The sequence below is a fragment of the Triticum dicoccoides genome, unplaced genomic scaffold (assembly GCF_002162155.2).
Source record: "Triticum dicoccoides isolate Atlit2015 ecotype Zavitan unplaced genomic scaffold, WEW_v2.0 scaffold60693, whole genome shotgun sequence".
Lineage (NCBI taxonomy): Eukaryota > Viridiplantae > Streptophyta > Magnoliopsida > Poales > Poaceae > Triticum > Triticum dicoccoides.
Window position 1 is genome coordinate 1 of NW_021285719.1, and position 6,588 is coordinate 6,588.

General features: G+C 51.9%; 16 non-coding genes across 16 annotated transcripts; all 16 read left to right on the top strand.

Annotated features, from left to right (window-relative positions):
- Positions 1–165: 165 nt before the first annotated feature.
- Positions 166–284, top strand: LOC119347211. The gene has a single exon (XR_005168198.1). It is a non-coding gene; the product is annotated as a 5S ribosomal RNA (ribosomal RNA).
- Positions 285–581: 297 nt separating this feature from the next.
- LOC119347216 lies at positions 582–700 on the top strand. The gene has a single exon (XR_005168203.1). It is a non-coding gene; the product is annotated as a 5S ribosomal RNA (ribosomal RNA).
- Positions 701–997: 297 nt separating this feature from the next.
- LOC119347217 lies at positions 998–1,116 on the top strand. Its single transcript, XR_005168204.1, has one exon. It is a non-coding gene; the product is annotated as a 5S ribosomal RNA (ribosomal RNA).
- Positions 1,117–1,413: 297 nt separating this feature from the next.
- LOC119347218 lies at positions 1,414–1,532 on the top strand. The gene has a single exon (XR_005168205.1). It is a non-coding gene; the product is annotated as a 5S ribosomal RNA (ribosomal RNA).
- A 297-nt stretch (positions 1,533–1,829) lies between these two features.
- Positions 1,830–1,948, top strand: LOC119347221. The gene has a single exon (XR_005168208.1). It is a non-coding gene; the product is annotated as a 5S ribosomal RNA (ribosomal RNA).
- A 297-nt stretch (positions 1,949–2,245) lies between these two features.
- Positions 2,246–2,364, top strand: LOC119347215. The gene has a single exon (XR_005168202.1). It is a non-coding gene; the product is annotated as a 5S ribosomal RNA (ribosomal RNA).
- Positions 2,365–2,661: 297 nt separating this feature from the next.
- Positions 2,662–2,780, top strand: LOC119347223. The gene has a single exon (XR_005168210.1). It is a non-coding gene; the product is annotated as a 5S ribosomal RNA (ribosomal RNA).
- A 297-nt stretch (positions 2,781–3,077) lies between these two features.
- LOC119347220 lies at positions 3,078–3,196 on the top strand. Its single transcript, XR_005168207.1, has one exon. It is a non-coding gene; the product is annotated as a 5S ribosomal RNA (ribosomal RNA).
- Positions 3,197–3,493: 297 nt separating this feature from the next.
- On the top strand, positions 3,494–3,612 carry LOC119347214. Its single transcript, XR_005168201.1, has one exon. It is a non-coding gene; the product is annotated as a 5S ribosomal RNA (ribosomal RNA).
- Positions 3,613–3,909: 297 nt separating this feature from the next.
- Positions 3,910–4,028, top strand: LOC119347208. The gene has a single exon (XR_005168195.1). It is a non-coding gene; the product is annotated as a 5S ribosomal RNA (ribosomal RNA).
- A 297-nt stretch (positions 4,029–4,325) lies between these two features.
- Positions 4,326–4,444, top strand: LOC119347222. Its single transcript, XR_005168209.1, has one exon. It is a non-coding gene; the product is annotated as a 5S ribosomal RNA (ribosomal RNA).
- A 297-nt stretch (positions 4,445–4,741) lies between these two features.
- LOC119347212 lies at positions 4,742–4,860 on the top strand. The gene has a single exon (XR_005168199.1). It is a non-coding gene; the product is annotated as a 5S ribosomal RNA (ribosomal RNA).
- A 297-nt stretch (positions 4,861–5,157) lies between these two features.
- On the top strand, positions 5,158–5,276 carry LOC119347213. The gene has a single exon (XR_005168200.1). It is a non-coding gene; the product is annotated as a 5S ribosomal RNA (ribosomal RNA).
- Positions 5,277–5,573: 297 nt separating this feature from the next.
- Positions 5,574–5,692, top strand: LOC119347209. The gene has a single exon (XR_005168196.1). It is a non-coding gene; the product is annotated as a 5S ribosomal RNA (ribosomal RNA).
- Positions 5,693–5,989: 297 nt separating this feature from the next.
- Positions 5,990–6,108, top strand: LOC119347210. The gene has a single exon (XR_005168197.1). It is a non-coding gene; the product is annotated as a 5S ribosomal RNA (ribosomal RNA).
- A 297-nt stretch (positions 6,109–6,405) lies between these two features.
- LOC119347219 lies at positions 6,406–6,524 on the top strand. Its single transcript, XR_005168206.1, has one exon. It is a non-coding gene; the product is annotated as a 5S ribosomal RNA (ribosomal RNA).
- Positions 6,525–6,588: the final 64 nt, after the last annotated feature.

Below are 6,588 nucleotides of genomic sequence, written 5' to 3' on the forward strand. Positions count from 1 at the left end.
GTTGTGGCGCGGCAAGCGTGCACTGGTGCGGTTGAGAGGGAGGGGTGGAAACCGCGTTAAACTCGTCTCCGTAGTTGAGAGGGAGCGGCCAAAGCAATGTACAATCGTCTTTGTAGTGGAGCTGGGAGGGGCAAGGATAAGGGACGAAGACCGGGGTAACATGTCGGATGCGATCATACTAGCACTAAAGCACCGGATCCCATCAGAACTCCGAAGTTAAGCGTGCTTGGGCGAGAGTAGTACTAGGATGGGTGACCTCCTGGGAAGTCCTCGTGTTGCATTCCCTTTTTAATTTTTTTCGCGCCGCTTGCAAAACAAAACGCACGTGTAAGTAATATATTTACCGTGTTTTATTATTTTGCACGAGTGCGGTAAGTCATAGCTGGGTGCTCACGATTCACGGGTCCAGCGTCGGCGTTGTGGCGCGGCAAGCGTGCACTGGTACGGTTGAGAGGGAGGGGTGGAAACCGCGTTAAACTCGTCTCCGTAGTTGAGAGGGAGCGGCCAAAGCAATGTACAATCGTCTTTGTAGTGGAGCTGGGAGGGGCAAGGATAAGGGACGAAGACCGGGGTAACATGTCGGATGCGATCATACCGGCACTAAAGCACCGGATCCCATTAGAATTCCGAAGTTAAGCGTGCTTGGGCGAGAGTAGTACTAGGATGGGTGACCTCCTGGGAAGTCCTCGTGTTGCATTCCCTTTTTAATTTTTTTCGCGCCGCTTGCAAAACAAAACGCACGTGTAAGTAATATATTTACCGTGTTTTATTATTTTGCACGAGTGCGGTAAGTCATAGCTGGGTGCTCACGATTCACGGGTCCAGCGTCGGCGTTGTGGCGCGGCAAGCGTGCACTGGTGCGGTTGAGAGGGAGGGGTGGAAACCGCGTTAAACTCGTCTCCGTAGTTGAGAGGGAGCGGCCAAAGCAATGTACAATCGTCTTTGTAGTGGAGCTGGGAGGGGCAAGGATAAGGGACGAAGACCGGGGTAACATGTCGGATGCGATCATACCAGCACTAAAGCACCGGATCCCATCAGAACTCCGAAGTTAAGCGTGCTTCGGCGAGAGTAGTACTAGGATGGGTGACCTCCTGGGAAGTCCTCGTGTTGCATTCCCTTTTTAATTTTTTTCGCGCCGCTTGCAGAACAAAACGCACGTGTAAGTAATATATTTACCGTGTTTTATTATTTTGCACGAGTGCGGTAAGTCATAGCTGGGTGCTCACGATTCACGGGTCCAACGTCGGCGTTGTGGCGCGGCAAGCGTGCACTGGTGCGGTTGAGAGGGAGGGGTGGAAACCGCGTTAAACTCGTCTCCGTAGTTGAGAGGGACCGGCCAAAGCAATGTACAATCGTCTTTGTAGTGGAGCTGGGAGGGGCAAGGATAAGGGACGAAGACCGGGGTAACATGTCGGATGCGATCATACCAGCACTAAAGCACCGGATCCCATCAGAACTCCGAAGTTAAGCGTGCTTGGGCGAGAGTAGTACTAGGATCGGTGACCTCCTGGGAAGTCCTCGTGTTGCATTCCCTTTTTAATTTTTTTCGCGCCGCTTGCAAAACAAAACGCACGTGTAAGTAATATATTTACCGTGTTTTATTATTTTGCACGAGTGCGGTAAGTCATAGCTGGGTGCTCACGATTCACGGGTCCAGCGTCGGCGTTGTGGCGCGGCAAGCGTGCACTGGTGCGGTTGAGAGGGAGGGGTGGAAACCGCGTTAAACTCGTCTCCGTAGTTGAGAGGGAGCGGCCAAAGCAATGTACAATCGTCTTTGTAGTGGAGCTGGGAGGGGCAAGGATAAGGGACGAAGACCGGGGTAACATGTCGGATGCAATCATACCAGCACTAAAGCACCGGATCCCATCAGAACTCCGAAGTTAAGCGTGCTTGGGCGAGAGTAGTACTAGGATGGGTGACCTCCTGGGAAGTCCTCGTGTTGCATTCCCTTTTTAATTTTTTTCGCGCCGCTTGCAAAACAAAACGCACGTGTAAGTAATATATTTACCGTGTTTTATTATTTTGCACGAGTGCGGTAAGTCATAGCTGGGTGCTCACGGTTCACGGGTCCAGCGTCGGCGTTGTGGCGCGGCAAGCGTGCACTGGTGCGGTTGAGAGGGAGGGGTGGAAACCGCGTTAAACTCGTCTCTGTAGTTGAGAGGGAGCGGCCAAAGCAATGTACAATCGTCTTTGTAGTGGAGCTGGGAGGGGCAAGGATAAGGGACGAAGACCGGGGTAACATGTCGGATGTGATCATACCAGCACTAAAGCACCGGATCCCATCAGAACTCCGAAGTTAAGCGTGCTTGGGCGAGAGTAGTACTAGGATGGATGACCTCCTGGGAAGTCCTCGTGTTGCATTCCCTTTTTAATTTTTTTCGCGCCGCTTGCCAAACAAAACGCACGTGTAAGTAATATATTTACCGTGTTTTATTATTTTGCACGAGTGCGGTAAGTCATAGCTGGGTGCTCACGATTCACGGGTCCAGCGTCGGCGTTGTGGCGCGGCAAGCGTGCACTGGTGCGGTTGAGAGGGAGGGGTGGAAACCGCGTTAAACTCGTCTCCGTAGTTGAGAGGGAGCGGCCAAAGCAATGTACAATCGTCTTTGTAGTGGAGCTGGGAGGGGCAAGGATAAGGGACGAAGACCGGGGTAACATGTTGGATGCGATCATACCAGCACTAAAGCACCGGATCCCATCAGAACTCCGAAGTTAAGTGTGCTTGGGCGAGAGTAGTACTAGGATGGGTGACCTCCTGGGAAGTCCTCGTGTTGCATTCCCTTTTTAATTTTTTTCGCGCCGCTTGCAAAACAAAACGCACGTGTAAGTAATATATTTACCGTGTTTTATTATTTTGCACGAGTGCGGTAAGTCATAGCTGGGTGCTCACGATTCACGGGTCCAGCGTCGGCGTTGTGGCGCGGCAAGCGTGCACTGGTGCGGTTGAGAGGGAGGGGTGGAAACCGCGTTAAACTCGTCTCCGTAGTTGAGAGGGAGCGGCCAAAGCAATGTACAATCGTCTTTGTAGTGGAGCTGGGAGGGGCAAGGATAAGGGACGAAGACCGGGGTAACATGTCGGATGCGATCATACCAGCACTAAAGCACCGGATCCCATCAAAACTCCGAAGTTAAGCGTGCTTGGGCGAGAGTAGTTCTAGGATGGGTGACCTCCTGGGAAGTCCTCGTGTTGCATTCCCTTTTTAATTTTTTTCGCGCCGCTTGCAAAACAAAACGCACGTGTAAGTAATATATTTACCGTGTTTTATTATTTTGCACGAGTGCGGTAAGTCATAGCTGGGTGCTCACGATTCACGGGTCCAGCGTCGGCGTTGTGGCGCGGCAAGCGTGCACTGGTGCGGTTGAGAGGGAGGGGTGGAAACCGCGTTAAACTCGTCTCCGTAGTTGAGAGGGAGCGGCCAAAGCAATGTACAATCGTCTTTGTAGTGGAGCTGGGAGGGGCAAGGATAAGGGACGAAGACCGGGGTAACATGTCGGATGCGATCATACCAGCACTAAAGCACCGGATCCCATCAGAACTCCGAGGTTAAGCGTGCTTGGGCGAGAGTAGTACTAGGATGGGTGACCTCCTGGGAAGTCCTCGTGTTGCATTCCCTTTTTAATTTTTTTCGCGCCGCTTGCAAAACAAAACGCACGTGTAAGTAATATATTTACCGTGTTTTATTATTTTGCACGAGTGCGGTAAGTCATAGCTGGGTGCTCACGATTCACGGGTCCAGCGTCGGCGTTGTGGCGCGGCAAGCGTGCACTGGTGCGGTTGAAAGGGAGGGGTGGAAACCGCGTTAAACTCGTCTCCGTAGTTGAGAGGGAGCGGCCAAAGCAATGTACAATCGTCTTTGTAGTGGAGCTGGGAGGGGCAAGGATAAGGGACGAAGACCGGGGTAACATGTCGGATGCGATCATACCAGCACTAAAGCACCGGATCCCATCAGAACTCCGAAGTTAAGCGTGCTTGGGCGAGAGTAGTACTAGGATGGGTGACCTCCTGGGAAGTCCTCGTGTTGCATTCCCTTTTTAATTTTTTTCGCGCCGCTTGCAAAACAAAACGCACGTGTAAGTAATATATTTACCGTGTTTTATTATTTTGCACGAGTGCGGTAAGTCATAGCTGGGTGCTCACGATTCACGGGTCCAACGTCGGCGTTGTGGCGCGGCAAGCGTGCACTGGTGCGGTTGAGAGGGAGGGGTGGAAACCGCGTTAAACTCGTCTCCGTAGTTGAGAGGGAGCGGCCAAAGCAATGTACAATCGTCTTTGTAGTGGAGCTGGGAGGGGCAAGGATAAGGGACGAAGACCGGGGTAACATGTCGGATGCAATCATACCAGCACTAAAGCACCGGATCCCATCAGAACTCCGAAGTTAAGCGTGCTTGGGCGAGAGTAGTACTAGGATGGGTGACCTCCTGGGAAGTCCTCGTGTTGCATTCCCTTTTTAATTTTTTTCGCGCCGCTTGCAAAACAAAACGCACGTGTAAGTAATATATTTACCGTGTTTTATTATTTTGCACGAGTGCGGTAAGCAATAGCTGGGTGCTCACGATTCACGGGTCCAGCGTCGGCGTTGTGGCGCGGCAAGCGTGCACTGGTGCGGTTGAGAGGGAGGGGTGGAAACCGCGTTAAACTCGTCTCCGTAGTTGAGAGGGAGCGGCCAAAGCAATGTACAATCGTCTTTGTAGTGGAGCTGGGAGGGGCAAGGATAAGGGACGAAGACCGGGGTAACATGTCAGATGCGATCATACCAGCACTAAAGCACCGGATCCCATCAGAACTCCGAAGTTAAGCGTGCTTGGGCGAGAGTAGTACTAGGATGGGTGACCTCCTGGGAAGTCCTCGTGTTGCATTCCCTTTTTAATTTTTTTCGCGCCGCTTGCAAAACAAAACGCACGTGTAAGTAATATATTTACCGTGTTTTATTATTTTGCACGAGTGCGGTAAGTCATAGCTTGGTGCTCACGATTCACGGGTCCAGCGTCGGCGTTGTGGCGCGGCAAGCGTGCACTGGTGCGGTTGAGAGGGAGGGGTGGAAACCGCGTTAAACTCATCTCCGTAGTTGAGAGGGAGCGGCCAAAGCAATGTACAATCGTCTTTGTAGTGGAGCTGGGAGGGGCAAGGATAAGGGACGAAGACCGGGGTAACATGTTGGATGCGATCATACCAGCACTAAAGCACCGGATCCCATCAGAACTCCAAAGTTAAGCGTGCTTGGGCGAGAGTAGTACTAGGATGGGTGACCTCCTGGGAAGTCCTCGTGTTGCATTCCCTTTTTAATTTTTTTCGCGCCGCTTGCAAAACAAAACGCACGTGTAAGTAATATATTTACCGTGTTTTATTATTTTGCACGAGTGCGGTAAGTCATAGCTGGGTGCTCACGATTCACGGGTCCAGCGTCGGCGTTGTGGCGCGGCAAGCGTGCACTGGTGCGGTTGAGAGGGAGGGGTGGAAACCGCGTTAAACTCGTCTCCGTAGTTGAGAGGGAGCGGCCAAAGCAATGTACAATCGTCTTTGTAGTGGAGCTGGGAGGGGCAAGGATAAGGGACGAAGACCGGAGTAACATGTCGGATGCGATCATACCAGCACTAAAGCACTGGATCCCATCAGAACTCCGAAGTTAAGCGTGCTTGGGCGAGAGTAGTACTAGGATGGGTGACCTCCTGGGAAGTCCTCGTGTTGCATTCCCTTTTTAATTTTTTTCGCGCCGCTTGCAAAACAAAACGCACGTGTAAGTAATATATTTACCATGTTTTATTATTTTGCACGAGTGCGGTAACTCATAGCTGGGTGCTCATGATTCACGGGTCCAGCGTCGGCGTTGTGGCGCGGCAAGCGTGCACTGGTGCGGTTGAGAGGGAGGGGTGGAAACCGCGTTAAACTCGTCTCGGTAGTTGAGAGGGAGCGGCCAAAGCAATGTACAATCGTCTTTGTAGTGGAGCTGGGAGGGGCAAGGATAAGGGACAAAGACCGGGGTAACATGTCGGATGCGATCATACCAGCACTAAAGCACCGGATCCCATCAGAACTCCGAAGTTAAGCGTGCTTGGGCGAGAGTAGTACTAGGATGGGTGACCTCCTAGGAAGTCCTCGTGTTGCATTCCCTTTTTAATTTTTTTCGCGCCGCTTGCAAAACAAAACGCACGTGCAAGTAATATATTTACCGTGTTTTATTATTTTGCACGAGTGCGGTAACTCATAGCTGGGTGCTCACGATTCACGGGTCCAGCGTCGGCGTTGTGGCGCGGCAAGCGTGCACTGGTGCGGTTGAGAGGGAGGGGTGGAAACCGCGTTAAACTCGTCTCCGTAGTTGAGAGGGAGCGGCCAAAGCAATGTACAATCGTCTTTGTAGTGGAGCTGGGAGGGGCAAGGATAAGGGACGAAGACCGGGGTAACATGTCGGATGCGATCATACCAGCACTAAAGCACCGGATCCCATCAGAACTCCGAAGTTAAGCGTGCTTGGGCGAGAGTAGTACTAGGATGGGTGACCTCCTGGGAAGTCCTCGTGTTGCATTCCCTTTTTAATTTTTTTCGCGCCGCTTGCAAAACAAAACGCACGTGTAAGTAATATATTTACCGTG